Source organism: Choloepus didactylus, chromosome 1, assembly GCF_015220235.1.
Source record: "Choloepus didactylus isolate mChoDid1 chromosome 1, mChoDid1.pri, whole genome shotgun sequence".
NCBI lineage: Eukaryota > Metazoa > Chordata > Mammalia > Pilosa > Megalonychidae > Choloepus > Choloepus didactylus.
The window spans coordinates 101,919,498-101,935,296 of record NC_051307.1 but is presented as its reverse complement, the minus strand read 5'-3'; the positions used below and the strand labels follow the sequence as shown (position 1 = coordinate 101,935,296).

Genomic DNA, 15,799 nt, shown 5'->3' with positions numbered 1-15,799 from the left:
TTTGTCATTCAAGTATCTGACCTATACCTTGCATTTTATATAATTTGTGTGTGCTAAAAACAACAGTAGAGATATAAAGAGTACAAGTATAAAATTCAACCTTCAAATCATACTTAATGACAAAATATTAACAAAATCTTTATCCCCAAAGTTTTTTAACCCTATTCTGGAAATTCTGGTCATACAAAAGGAGGAGATAAATTTATCATTGCTTGAAGAAACCAAGAAAACCAGCTTAACTAAACCAGTTTAGTTATTTAGCTACACAAAAACAGATAATTTTATAAAAATGTCTAATTCTCCTAAATTCCTTTAATAATTTTAAAATATAAATGGAAAAGATAGCTACAGATTCAGTAAATAAAACTTTGAAACAATGACTGTTACAAGAAATATGTCATACCTACATGAAGAAAACTATAAAATTTTACCAAGAGATATAAAAGAAGACTTTAATTGGGAAAACAACAATGCCCTCTTGGAACTAGTCCAAATGATTCTGATGTCCATATGGGAAAATAAAAAGCAAAAGAGATAACATTTTGAAAATAGAAAGAAATTATGAGGGTGAACTTGCCATATCAAAGCCACAATAATTAAAATAGTCTATTAGTGACAGAAATTTCACAGAAAATAATGGAACACTCTAGATAGTCCATAACCAGATTGTACATAAATCATCTTAATATATGAAAAATGAGACAATATCAATCAATAAGAAATGTACATGAAATCAATAAATGATGCTAGAAAATTTGGTTAATTACTTGGAAAATATCACTTTGATCTTTGCCTAACATCACACTCAAAAACAAACTATAGGTGAGAACCTAAGTTAGGTGAGACAGGGCAAAAAAACACCTCCGTGAAAAATACTAGATAAAAACCAGAAAGTGACCCAGAACACCACTGCCAGTGATGCAGCAGCTGAACAAGGTCTGCTAAATCCACAGGGAACTTGCATTTGGTGAAACCAGGAGCCTGCATTCTGAAACAAGTGAGTGAGCTGGCTGAAAATCCCGTGGCCGCGCTGTGGTGTGGGGGAAGGGTGGGCTGGCGTTTGGAGATGGACGAGTTCTTTAAAAAAAGAGCCCAGGAGCGGCTGCAGATACCACGGGGAGAGCCGCGCAGTGAAGCATGGCAGGAGCGGGCTGGGCTAACGCCTCGGTGTCTGGCATGGAGGATACCCCTTCCCACATCCACTGTTGATTATCTCGAGACAAGAGGAGCAGAGGGGGGCCAAAAGGAGAAAAAAAAAAACGCATTCCTTGCAGCCATCTCCCCAGCAGGCAGGGGACGCTCCTGCTCGGGCCAGACCCACAGCCCAGAGCCACACCAAGAAACCCAGTGTGACGGGGAATCTTCCCTGCAGCACGGCACACACGCCACAATATCAGCTGTGGACAGTGGCCTTTAATACACCCACGGCTGATTGTCCCGGAGCTGGGAGGGCGGAGCTGTGTGAAAAGGGGGAAGTTAATGCGTCCCATTCACCAATCTTTGAAGCAGGCTGGGAGTGCCCCTGAATGGCCCAGCGACCCAGGGCTACCCTGGAAGCTGGCACACACTTGTGATGTGGTGCAGCCCTCCCTCAGCAGAGGTCCTGGAAGAGCACAGCTGGGAAGGGGGAACCGCTTGGAAATCCCAGGGACCCTACACGAATACCAAGGACTTGTGGATTAGTGGCAGAGACAATTGGTGGAAAGACTGAAATGAAGGCTTAGGCTCCTGCAACAGCCTTAAATCTCCGGAAACACCTGGGAGGTTTGATTATTAAAGCTGCCCTGCCTGCCTAACCACCCAGACACATGCCCCACATTCAGGGCGGACAGCACCAGCAACACACCCAAACTTGGTGCACCAATTGGACCCCACAAGAATCAGACCCCCACACACCACAAAGACAAGGTAGGGGAGAACTGACTTGAGGGGAATAGGTGACTCATGGACGCCATCTGCTGGTTAGTTAGAGAAAGTGTACGCCACCAAGCTGCAGTTCTGTCAAATTAGGGATCAAGTAAAGCAAATGCTAAGAGGCCAAAGACAACAGAAAATCTTAAAGCATATGATAAAACCAGATGATATGGAGAACTCAAACCAAAACACCCAAATCAAAAGATCAGAAGACACACAGTACTTGGCACAATTAATCAAAGAATTACAGACAGGCAACAAGAGCATGGCACAGGATATAAAGGACATGAAGAAGAGCATGGCACAGGATATAAAGGACATCAAGAAGACCCTAGAAGAGCATAAAGAAGAAATTGCAAGAGTAAATTAAAAAGTAGAAGAGCTTATGGAAATAAAAGAAACTGTTGGCCAAATTAAAAAGACTCTGGATACTCATAATACAAGATTAGAGGAAGCTGAACAATGACTCAGTGTCCTAGAGGACCACAGAACAGAAAATGAAAGAACAAAAGAAACAATGGGGAAATAAATTGAAAAAATCCAAATGGATCTCAGGGATATGATAGATAAAATAAAACACCCAAATTTAAGATTCATTGGTGTCCCAGAAGGGGAAGAGAAACGTAAAGGTCTAGGAAGAGTATTCAAAGAAATTGTTGGGGAAAACTTCCCAAACCTTCTACACAATATAAATACACAAAGCATAAATGCCCAGCGAACTCCAAATACAATAAATCCAAATAAACTCACTCCAAGACATATTCTGAGCAGACTGCCAAATACTGAAAAAAAGGAGCAAGTTCTGAAAGCAACAAGAGAAAAGCAATTCACCACATACAAAGGAAACAACATAAGACTAAGTAGTGACTACTCAATGGCCACCATGGAGGTGAGAAGGCAGTGGCACGACATATTTAAAACTCTGAGAGAGAAAAATTTCCAACCAAGAATACTTTATCCAGCAAAACTCTCCTTCAAATTTGAGGGAGACCTTAAATTTTTCACAGACACACAAATGCTGAGAGATTTTGCTAATAAAAGACCTGCCCTAATTCGGATACTAAAAGGAGCCCTACCGACAGAGAAAAAAGCTGAGGGACTTCACCACCAGTAGATCAGTCCTATAAGAAATGCTAAAGAGAGTTGAGAGGCTGAAAGGAAGGGACACTAAACAACTGACTGAAACTACATGAAGAAATAAAAGGTACCACTAAAGATCACATGGTAAAAAGAAATACCAACACTACTGTATTTTTGATTTGTAACTCCGCTATTTACTTTACAGGATCTAAAACACATAAACTGTAATGATAAATCAGTGGTTTTGCACTCAATGTAAAATATGTAATTTTTGACAAAAACCACAGAAAACTGGGGGAATGAGGGAGTATAGGAACATAGTTTATGTGTCATATTGACGTTAAGTTGGTATCAAAGAAAAACAAGATTGTTATAGATTTAAAATGTTAAATTTAAGCCCCATGGTAAACACAAAGAAATTATCAGAGAAGATGACCATAGAGATGAAAAGTAGAGTAGGGGTTCCGAGAAGTGGGGGAAGGGGCAATGGGGAGTTAAGAAATGAGCGTAGGGTTTCTGTTTGAGGTGAAGGGAAATTTCTAGAAAGGGATGATGGGAAGGTGATAGCATTGCAACATTCTAAATGTGATTAATCCCACTAATGAAATGCTAGGGAGGGGGTGGAATGGGAAGATTTAGGCTGTATATATGTTTCCACAATTGAAAAAACAAAAAAGACAGTCTAAATAGATGACAATTGAATGCCAAGGATGATCCTAGATAGGATCTGAGGATGGAGGAGAGGAGGCTCAAAGGGACACAGATGGGATATAAAGAAAAAAAAAAAAAAGGAAATATAGAATGTAAGCTTTGTATGAAGGTTGAATTTCTTGAACTTCTTAGCTGCATTTAATGGGATTGCATAAAAGCATGTTCTAGTTCATGGGAAATGTATATGTGAATTATATTGTTTTTTCAAGAACGTGTGCAGCTTGCTCTCATATGTTCAGAAGACAGAGCAACAGATGATGGATGATAGGGAGGGAGAGGGAGGGAGGGAGGAATGGAGGGAAAGAAAGAAAGAAATGGTGGTGTGACAGGATGTTAAAGGTGGTGGATCAGGGTATCGGGGGAGGGGGGTTGGGGTATGCTGGAGTTCTATGCATGGGGTTTGTACTGTTTTTGCAACTGTTCCTGTAAGTTTGAATTTATCTCAAAATAAAATTTCTTATTAAAAAAAACAATAAAAAAAAAACTATAGGCTAAACCTGCTCATAATTGTGCCTAAGAGTCTCCCCGAGTGCCTCTGTGTTGCTCAGATGTGGCCCTCTCTCTCTCTCTAACTAAGCCACCTTTGTGGGTGAACTCACCGCCCTCCCCCCTACATGGGATCTGACTTCCAGGGGTGTAAATCTCCCTGGCAATGCAGGATATGACTCCCAGGGATGAATCTGGACCAGGCATCGTGGGATTGAGAACATCTTGACCAAAAGGGGGATGCAAAATGAAACGAAATAAAGCTTCAGTGGCTGAGAGATTTCAAATGGAGTCGAGAGGTCACTCTGTTAGACATTCTTATGCACCATATAGATAACACTTTTTAGGTTTTAATGTATTGGAATAGCTAGAAGTAAATACCTGAAACCACCAAACTCCAATCCAGTAGCCTTGACTCTTGAAGATGATTGTTTAACAATGTAGCTTACAAGGGGTGACAGTGTGACTGTGAAAACTTTGTGGATCACACTCCCTTTATCCATTGTATGGATGGATGAGTAGAAAATGGGGAAAATAGGGTGAGATGGGAGGGGGTTTGGGTGTTCTTTTTTTGTTTTTATTTTTTATTCTAATTCTAATACTTTCTGGTGTAAGGAAAATGTTCAAAAATAGATTGAGGTGATGAATGCACAACTATAAGATGGTACTGTGAACAGCTGATTGTACACCATGGATGATTGTATGGTATGTGAATATATCTCAATAAAAGTGAGTTAAAAAAAACTAGATTATTAAAGAGTTGTGTGTGTTTAAGTGCTTTTCAAATTATATATTTTTTAAAAACTAGAATAAAAGACAAGCAGATATTTCTAATTCTTGGATAAAGATGTATTTCCTAAGCTTAGAAGTGATAGAAGACATCTCAAATAAAATACACTACAAATGAATTAAAAGATTAAATGCCATAAAATAATCAAAGTATAAAACAACTAGAATAAAATATATGTGACTATTTCTAATCTCTACATGGGAGAGATCTTATGTTTAAAGTGGTAGAAGAATCACAAGGAAAAAGTCAATCAACATCACCATAGAAAAACTAAAGAGAAAATGAAAAAACAAAACAAACAACAGCAACAAAAACTTTACATATATCAAATGAAATAATAAGGTTGGTAAAAATATTTTTCAACAAATACAACTATGTTAACATCTTAATAAACAAAGAGCTTTTCTAACTTTTAAGAGAAATCACTAAAACTGGAATAGACACAGACAATTCACAAAGGAATAAATGAAGATTACTAACAAACATTTAAAAATTCAGCTGTGATTTGTGACAAACACATTTTAAAAGTTTAACTACAAATAACTAACTAATACATATCAAAATTGCCAAGGTCATGAAAGAAAAAGGAAAGACTGTGGAATTGTTCTAAACTGGAGGAGGTAAGAGGACACAACTGAATGCAATATTAGATACTTGATTGGATTCTGAAATAAAGAAAGGACACTGATGGAAAAACAGTTGAAATTTGAATCACGTAGTTTTACTTAATAGCATTTTACCAATGTTAATTTCCTGCTTTTCATCATTCTATCAAGGCTGTGTAAGTTGTTAACATTACGGAAACTGGATGAAGGGTGTACAGGAACTCTGTACTATTTTTTGCAGGATTTCTGTAAGTCTAATATTTTTTCAAGACAAGAAAATATTAAAAAAATTAAATTACCATGTGACCAAAGGGGAAAATGAAAGCATAATAAAATTTTTGTATATTTATCAATATAAATAAACTACAAAGATTTTCTTAAAAAAAATAACAGCACAGTAGCTCAATGACACTAAGAATCAGTGAATTTACAAACAAACTATGCATGAATGTCTCGGAAACAGGAATGAAAGTAAACTATCATAAAAATTATGAAAAGTGATTTTCTGATGGTATGGGCTGCTTTTTATCTCAAAAATTTTTTTTAACAAAGGGTCAATATTATTTATATAATTAAAAAACACCAATAAACTTTTTTTAAAAGGAGGAGGAAGAAGATATTGCAAAATGTTGGGAGAGACATTTTACAATAGTTCAAGGTATAAAGACAAACATTAATTTTTAAAACCAAAGAAGTACTAAAGCAAACTGCTAGTTTTCTAGAAAAAACATGAGACTTCCACCAACAGCATCATCCTCTTTGTGAGTCAAGAAGAGCACATCAGATGGAATGCATTTAATTGAACAGATCAAAAATATTAACTATTGTCCTGGGTAAGTATGTGCAAAGTGATGGGTGATGTTCTCCTTCCCATATTCTACTCTGAAAAGGAATTTTTATGAATTATTTGTTATTTCTAAAATTCCAGAAATGTTTCTAGTAGCACCGCCTTGTCTACATTATTCATTTTCAAGGATAAAATAATTCTTTCAAGTCAACATATTTCTGCAGATGTGGTATCAAAATGCTGATTCATCTGCTCAATGTCTAATTTACTTTACAGACTGCCTTAAGATTCTGAGGAGATTCTGAATTCCTTGCCCTAAACCACCATATGAAGATTTCAATCACACAATTTCTGTGATTTGGTCTCTAGAAATTCAGAGTAAAAATAAGATATTAAAGTTTTGGTAACACCACTAAAAAAGGAGAAAAGGAGAAGGAGTAGGAGGGAAGAGGTGCCCAAAGGAAGGAAAAAAAGAAAGGAGGTAAAGAGGATGGAAGGAAGGGAGGGAAGGAGGGAGGGAGGGAGGCAGGCAGGCTCACATAAAGAAGTAAACTTTGGACACTGGCCCAGAAGCCATGAGAAAAGACTACCGTAACATTAACATTTAAATGGTACATTTGGGTCTTTGGGTTTGCAAGATTAGAATTTCTTTTTTCCTCCTAGAAACAGTATCTACAATTAAATTAAATTGTCACCAGGTGACAGAAGCTGCCTTAGTCATCAAGACTGAGTATTAAGTTTTGATTTCTTTGCATGTTTGATTTAACTGAGCTAACGACATCGTGAGCCTTCCTTTTATCAATCAAAACTAACAAGATACAAATCTTTATTAAAAAGCAGTATTAAAGATTACAAAGGCATGCAAAGGAATTTGCTAAAGAAAATAAATTTCTAGTCCAATTTGGTACTTTTCTCATAATCTTTGACAGTATATTGTCTGTCTTGTAAAAACATTTTTGCCATTTTTGACTGGGAAGAGAAAACCTTAAATTCTTTCTTTCACTAGTTGATATGGGGCTTTTAGTACAAGTCTATTACTTTATCTGCCTAATATACATTCTGTATTGTTCTGTCAGTGACATTTCAATTTTCATCTGCAAACCATTCTTCCCCCGCCTCCAGATCATGCCATTTGGATGCCGCTCATCCTCTACATTTGGCTCTAGAAGTTCCTAAGGAAGAAAGACTATCCTTAAGTTACTTGCACCTGCTTTTTAATTCCCATGGTTTAAGCTAAGAACAAGAAGGCCCATCCAGCCTGAAATCCCATGTGTTTTCTTTTTCCCCAACCAGAAGGGTGTGATTTTCATATTCTATTTTCTATCATTCAAGATGGTTCTCACTCTTTCAAAAGTTTTGTTCTTTAACAAACATTCAACAGACAGAAATTTGCATAGAATGGTTCCTTTGCAACTATGAAGATCTATCTTCTGCTTTTGGATAGATATTGTCTTTCCCAACATGGGTCTCCTACATATGCAAGCTCATTTTGCAAAATACTTGATATAACAAATATTCAAACTGAACTGCTTTAAAAAGATTTAATGTGGTTCTCTATCAAGTGGCAAGATAAGACTTAGCATGATGTAAAAGCATCTAAAAATTTTGCATAGATCAATTTCATAAATAATATTGCCCAGAGGGCTGGATACAGAGACAGTTGAGATCCTCAATCACATATGAATAATTATTACACATAAAATCAACCAAAAGTGAGACTTAGTAATGACGGAGATACTTAAAGAAAGTGACACTACACTCGCATTTTTAATAGGAATATTAGGCTACATCCTTTAGGTAGCAGAATTTGAACAATGATTTTCCTCACTGGAATTCAAGCATCAGGTTTCACAATAAACATGAGAATTCAGCAGTTTCTACAGGATAGCACAGTTCCAGATGCAAATGATAAATACGGAGAAATCACCCCATATAAAATATTTGAAAACTGAAAGAAGATGTCCTAGTAATGAGAATTTCAGTAATGAGAATTTATTAGCTTACAAGCATATAGTTCTGAGTCCACGCAAATGTCCAAATCAAAGTATTCATCAATGTAATGCTTTCTTCCCAAAGGCTGGCTGCCAGAGATTTTGGCTCCTCTGCCATGTGGCAAAGCACATGGCAGTGTCTGCTGGTCTCTCCCTTCTCTTCTGGGTTTCGTTGCCTTCAACTTCTTGCATCCATGGCTTTCTCTCAGTCTGAATTTCATTCTCTTATAAAGGACTCCAGTAAGAGGATTAAGACACACCCTGAATAAGGTGGGACACATCTTAACTGAAGATCCTACTCACCCAAAAATCCTACTTATGTTGGGTCCGCACCTCCAGGAATGGATTAACTTTTAAGAATATACTTTTCTAGGGTACATACAGCTTCAAACCATCACAGAAGCCAAACTCAAAAGGCTATACAATGTTTGTATCGTTTCGAACTCCTTATTTAATTACTTGGGAGATCCTCTTTGTCATTTACTTTTTTTTTTATTTTTTATTTTTATTAGAGCAGTAATAGGTTTACAGACAGATCATGCAGTAAGTACAGAGTTCCCATATACTCCCCCCACATACCTGTAGTTTTCCCAATTATTAACGTTTTGCATTAGTGTGATAATTTTGTTACAATTGGTGAAACAATATTATAATTATACTATTAACTATAGTCCATAGTTTACACTAAAGTTCACTCTTTGTCTTGTACAGTTATATTTCTTTTTTATTCTGGTAGCATATACACAATCTAAAATTTTCCATTTTAACCATTTTAAATATACAATTCGGTGTTGTTAATTACATTCACAATGTTGTGTCACCATCATCACCATCCATTACCAAAACATTTCCCCAAACAAAAACTCTGTGCCAATTAAGAATTAACTCCCATTCCCCACCCCCACCCTGGCCACTGGTAACTTGTATTCTAGTTTCTGACTCTATGAATTTACTTATTCTAATTATTTCACATAAGTGAGAGCAAACAATTTGTCCTTTTGTGTCTGGCTTATTTCACTCAACTTGATGTCTTCAAGGATCATCTATGTTGTCACGTGTCAGAATTTCAACCCTTTTTACAGCTGAATTACATTCCATTGTGTGAATATACCACATTTTGTTTATCCATTCATCTGTTGCTGGACACTTGAGTTGCTTCCACCTTTTGGCAACTGTGACTAATGTTGCTATAGACATCAGTGTGCAAATATCTGTTTGAGTCTCTTCTTTCAATTCTTTGGAGTATATATCTAGAAGTGGGTTTGCAAATTCATATGGTAATTCTACACTTAGCTTTCTGGGGAACTGCCAAACTCTGTTCCAGAGAACTGCACCATCTTACATTCCCACCATATACGAGTGTTTCTGTTTCTCCACATCCCATCTAACACTTGTTTTCCATTTTTTAATTAGTAGCCATACTACTGGGTGAGAAATGGACTCTCATTGTGGCTTTCATTTGCATGCCCCTAATGACTAATGATGCTGAACATTTTTTCATGTGCTCATTGACTATCTGTATATCTTCTTCCTTCATTTAGGTTGTCTGCTCACTTTTTAACTGGGTTGTTTGTCTTTTAGTTGCTGATGTCATTCCCTTTTAATCCACCAGCTATAATCTATGCAGCAACTCCCTCTTATTCATCAATGATCGTATGAATTTCCCTTTTACTTACCTTTTTTGTTGATCCTATTACCATTTTTCATGCCATTTTCCTTAATTTACACTAAAAGACAGTAGGATTAGAGTATTGCACTATTGATAACTCAAAATTATTCCAATTTTAGCCAAAGGCAAAAGACTGAGAACCAAATATTGTGCTTGGGGGGAATCATGTTATTTGAAGCAAAGTCAGGTCTCACATTGGAAATGTGTTATTGGACTCTGTTTTTTTCCTTAACATGTTCTGTGAATTAAAAGGGGGAATTGGAGGGGGTGGAGCAGGGAACTAGAGGTACAAACAGGATATGTGCCCAAACGTTATTGGTTACTTTAAATTGTGAGGAGTCCCTGGAAACTATGTGCCAGTTGGATAAGTACTTCCTACCAACTATTTTATTCTACTGCAATCATTGCCTCCACTACTTCCCCATTATTTGGCTTCCCATTTTCCTCATTTGGAATGAAACTTTCTTCTGAAAATTCTAGTTACCGCCACTAAGTCTTTCCCACTTATGTCGTTCTCTAATATTAAGCGGCCCCTGTCCTGCCCCTGAGCAGTGATCCTCCCTGCTCTACTATGGTATAGACCAAGCAGCACAATGGTGTATCAGATACTTAAATTGATTCATTTTTTAAAAGGCCCCAAATGCTTGATGTTTTCTATAAATGGCAGTGCCTGTGGGTTCTTTATTGGGTGCCTGCTCTGACACCATACTTTCTATATAGTCATCTACCCTGAGCTGGACATTTCAAAGGGAGAGGAAAACACAGGAGTTGCCACATCTTGGATTTAGCAAAATTCAGATTACCTAATTCATTATCTCCTAGAATTCAAGTCACTAAACTACCCATTCTCCCTTTGCATTTGCTAACATGTTTGAGGATCTGAAATGATGAACATATAAGAATTTCATCCTTGCTTATCAAGGCTTCCAAATTCTCAAAACTGGTACTATAGTTAGTGAGGATGGAGAAAAATGTTAACAGTTTACCAAAGAATGTGATATTTACAGCAGAAAAGATTCTGGTCACATTTGCAGGAAAGTGGCAGCTACTTTGGCCTTGGACCTGAAGAAGGCATTTGGGAGGAGAACAAGAGTCCTAGCCCTGCACGACTGCCTGATAAGCTGTGTTTGCTGCCGTGAACTGGAGCTACAGGGATAGACTACCAAGGCAATCAAGATCTGTCTGTCCAGAACAGTGATTGTAAGCAGGCACTTGGAGCAGTCAGTAAAGGTTTTCCACAGATTGATGGGACATTCTTGTTTCTGTTGTAGAAGCCATATATGCAATTGATGGTGCACTCATGGTTGCCGCCTAGCTAAACAATTTCTTGGGGGCACTTAATCTTGTGGACTAGCAACAGAAACATTGTCTGTTTTAGTTTCCTAGACTGTTTAAAGCAGATACTATGAAATGCATTGGCTAAGCAATGGGAATTTATTAGCTTACAGTTTGAGGCCATGAAAATGTCCAAATCAAGGCATCACCAAGGCAATGCTTTCTTCCCGATGCCTGACTGCTGGCAATTCTTGGCTCCTCTGCCACATGGCATGGCACATGGTGATGTCTGTTGGTCTCTCCCCTTCTTTTATGGGTTTCATTGCTTTCAGCATCTTGCTTCTGTAGGTCTCTCTCTCTCTCTCTCTCTCTCTCTCTCTCTCTCTCTCTCTATCCCCATTCCCTTTATAAAGGACTCCAGTAAGAGGATTAAGACCCATCCTGAATGAGGTGGGTCACAACCTAACATAAGTAGCCTCATTACAAGAGCCTACTTAAATGGTTCCCCACCCATAGGAATAGATTAGATTTAAGAACATGTTTTTGTGGGGTACACATAGCTTCAAACCACCATGGTCTCCAAGTATTTTTCACCTAAAAAGAGGTAATTACCCTTGGTTCAGAAAAGGCAATAGTGGGCAAGAGAGCTCCAAGTTCAAACAAACTCTGTACATGGCCTAGACTGAGAGGATCACCTCAACTCTTGAATACCTCACTGAGTAGATGAGGAAATGTTCTCAGGACAGACTGCATCTATCTCCATCAGTTTCACACCATCCCAGGGCTGAGCCAACCACGTACAGATAGTAGTCTCCCAAAGATCAAATCTAGGTTGAGTTCTCGCTGTGGGACAAGGTGGCACAACCACTGCCCTGCACCTTTTGATTCTATTCCTGCCTCCCACCCATGTTCCTTTTAACCCTTCACTCTACACTAACTTAAATCTGCAAAGCCTCAGAAAAATCTGCAAAGCCTCAGAAATCTTATTATAAGGATTAATTAATTCTAGAAACATTCCATAGATGAAATTCTCCTAGCAGGGCTCATTTAAAACTGCTCCTGCTTATAAAATAAAACTTTGGGTGGTTTTTGTGACTATTATGTCTAATTAATGAATGATTCTCAGGTGGAGACTTTGGTGAACTTCTATCAGGATTAAAGATAGTGGTTCTAGTGACATTTGTACAACAAAATTTTATTTACTTAGGTAAAGGTGTAAGGACTTACTGGGCTGTGAAAAAAGAGTTCCAGGGAAAAATCAGTCAACATTTAAATATAATAGAAGTCACAAATATAAATAAAGCTAGTGACCCTGGGACTTGTTATTGCACCAGTCCCTATAATAACAACATCATTCTCCTAGTCACACAATGCTGAGTATATCAATGAACTGAGAGTTTATTACAGTAACAGAAGAAAGGCACTTTTCCAAGCTGCTTCCATTTTTACTGGATACAGGATACAGGATGTAATGTTAATTAAGCATGTCAATGGAAATTTAAAAAAAAAAAAAAAAAAAAAAAAAAAAAAAATGGATTCAAAATTTGTCCCTGACATTAACTGTGTGATCCTGGTCAGAGCCCAGCTGAATAGTGTGTAAGATCAAGCTTGGGGTTTATCTGCTGACTTTGTTTTTCTTCAGTTTTTCCTTCCAATCCTCATCTCTGGGACATAATGGCATCTGCTAGGCTCACACAAGAAAGAGAGGGACAGAAATGTAAAAAGGGAGTGGCTCAGATCTGACAATGTGATTATAGCTGGCTCTCTGGCTCCTAAGCTTAAACTGCCCCAAATCCAGTACACAGACGTCTAGGTCAGGGGGTGGCAAACTATAGCCTGAGGGCCAGTCCAGTCAATAAACTGTTTTGGTAAGGCCAGCGAGTTAAGAATATTTTTTTGCATTTTAAAATGGTTGGAACAAATGAAAGAAGAATAGTATCTCATGGCATGTGAAAATTATATGAAACTCAAATTTCAGTGTCCATAAAGAAAATTTTATTAGAATGCAGCCACATTCACTCAGTTACTCACTGTCAAAGGCTATTTCAATGCTACAAATGCAGAGTTGAGTAGTTGCAACCAAGACTATATGGCTTATAAGACTAAAATATTTACTATCTGGTTCTTTCCAGAGAAAAGTTTGCCTATCTCAGGTGTAGACAAATAATTTCTTTATCAAATTGCTTCACAATCTAAACATATGGTCAAACATGAAGGGGCTTGGTTGGAGGTAATGGCCAGGAGTAGATGTGGATTGGATTCATAATCAGCATTTCTTCTAGCCATCCTAAAGACAGCTGATAATTAACAGGAAGAAACGTCAAATATGTTTGTTTAAGTAGGATGAACTAGATTCTGCCATTCTTAAGTCACTCCAAGCTCTAGCCTCAATCTCCCTTTCCTCTTTTCAATATTTATCTATATGCAAGCAATTGAAACTAATTTCTGGTCATAAATTTGCTTTAAGCATTCCCACTTCCACTTCATTTCTTTGTCTCTCTTTTAGAATACTTTCCTCCCTCATTTCCACTTCTCCAAATCCTAACCATTGATGATTTTATTCTATTTCAATTCTCTTTATTACTGATACAGTGCTGTGATCAAATCACTAGATATCAGCAAACCCTTCATGACTTTTCTCAATTAGCAAGTTTTCCATAAACTCTTGAATTCTCTTCCAACTACTCTCTGTGGAAGAAATTCCTGCGTATCCATTAAGACCCATTTCCTTTTCCCCCTGGGAATACAACCAGACTAAATTTTCCAGTATCCCTTGCAGTCACCTGGAGCATATGCCTGTTTTCTGGCCAATGGAATGAAGGCAGAGGCATTATTTGCCCCTTCTAGGCCTAGTCCATAAAATCCTCCTCCATCAGCACTCAACAGTGAGAGTCACTGGTTGAGAACCGACGTGCTAACAACAACCCTCACTGCTGTTTTATTCTCTTTCTTTACTTTCAGTGGCTGGAAGCAAAGAACTAAGACCTCATCAATGACTGATCAACAAGAGTGAGGATGCCTGGTTACATGAATTAGCTTTTATTAACCAGTGAAATTATGGGTTATTTTTTACAGCAATTTATTTTACCTTAACTAATATATTCACCATATTATTTATGACCCCCTAAATTCCCAGAGTCCTTGATTTGTACCTCTATTATGAGAAATCAGTATCTACCTTGTAGTATGGCATCTTTTAAAACTTTAAGCACATTTCCTCATCCATTCCTCTACACATGCAAATATAATAATAATGAGCTTTTGAGGTTTGGGTCCTTACTTACGTTCCTACAACAGAGACCAATTCTCAATAAGGCTCAATAAATTCTTACTGAATGAATGAGTGAGTGTTCATTTTTAGCCCATGGAGGATGAGAAAGTTGTTCAGAATCCTTATTTCATAAACCTTTTTAAACCTTTGGGTAAGCAAGCTTCACAACTATCCAATGTCAGCATGCAGGAGAAAAGATTAAGATCCACTGGAATTTACAACTAGGGTGAATACAAAGTTGAACTAAAAGAGATCTTAGCTTTCTCATCTTTTCATCTTCATTGCTTAATATAATGGCTGTATGTACACAATAAAAATAACAAATTAGATCTGGGACATCTGTATATTCCTTATTCTTCTTATCTGTATATTCCTTGTTCTTCTAGGCAGCGCACTGAAGTTATAAATTATTAAAAAAAATCCCTCCTTAACGAAATAGTTGAAGCAACTCTCAATAGTGTATGATATACTCTCAGAGACTAATTCAAGAACTAGGGGCATGGAGCTCAGCCCACAGTTCTCAGAGTTATATATACTCTCCCCTTCCTCTGAAATTGCTCTGGCAGAAGTGCAAACCAGGAGAGAGCATCCATAGGTTAGCGTAATAAACGGCACAGGAAATCTACAAACTGAAGAATCATTCTTTGAGAAACTAAGTTTGCAACACTGGCAAGATAGAAGGATATATTTTCTTGGTATTGAAATAAAATCTTCAACTAACAAAAGCATGATGAATTGGCAGAGGCAGAAGACATAACAAACTACTTAGAACAATAGTAATGATCCCTATGTTTGCATGTCTTTTATGGTTTACTCTGGCCAGTCACATAGCCCATGTCATTTGACTCTCAGGAAGGCAGGGAATACCAGCCCATTTTAGACAGGAAGACATTGTGGTTGATTAATTTCCCTGAGGTCACACAACTAGAAAGGGGGGGAGTCAAAGACTCTCATCTATGCCTGTCTACACTAATTCTAGGATCCTTCCACTAAGCACACTGTCCTCCCTAAAAGGAGAAGCAAATTGTAAGTCAAAATCTGCACTAATGATTCTTAACATTACTGGGTTGTGGACTGCTTGTAGAATCAAGTGTTTGTACTCCTTCCCAGTAAGATGCTCATATTCACACAATTTTGCATATAACTTTAAGGGCTTCCTAGACTCCTCCCCCCCACCCCACCCCCACCCCCCAAGGCTCCTGCATTAAAAATGAAGATAG

At 37.6% G+C, this 15,799-nt stretch overlaps 1 protein-coding gene across 2 annotated transcripts in view; it reads right to left on the bottom strand.

Annotated features, from left to right (window-relative positions):
* P3H2 (prolyl 3-hydroxylase 2) overlaps positions 1-15,799 on the bottom strand; it is a 173,149-nt gene that overhangs the window by 71,021 nt on the left and 86,329 nt on the right. The gene's annotated exons all lie outside the window — the stretch shown is intronic.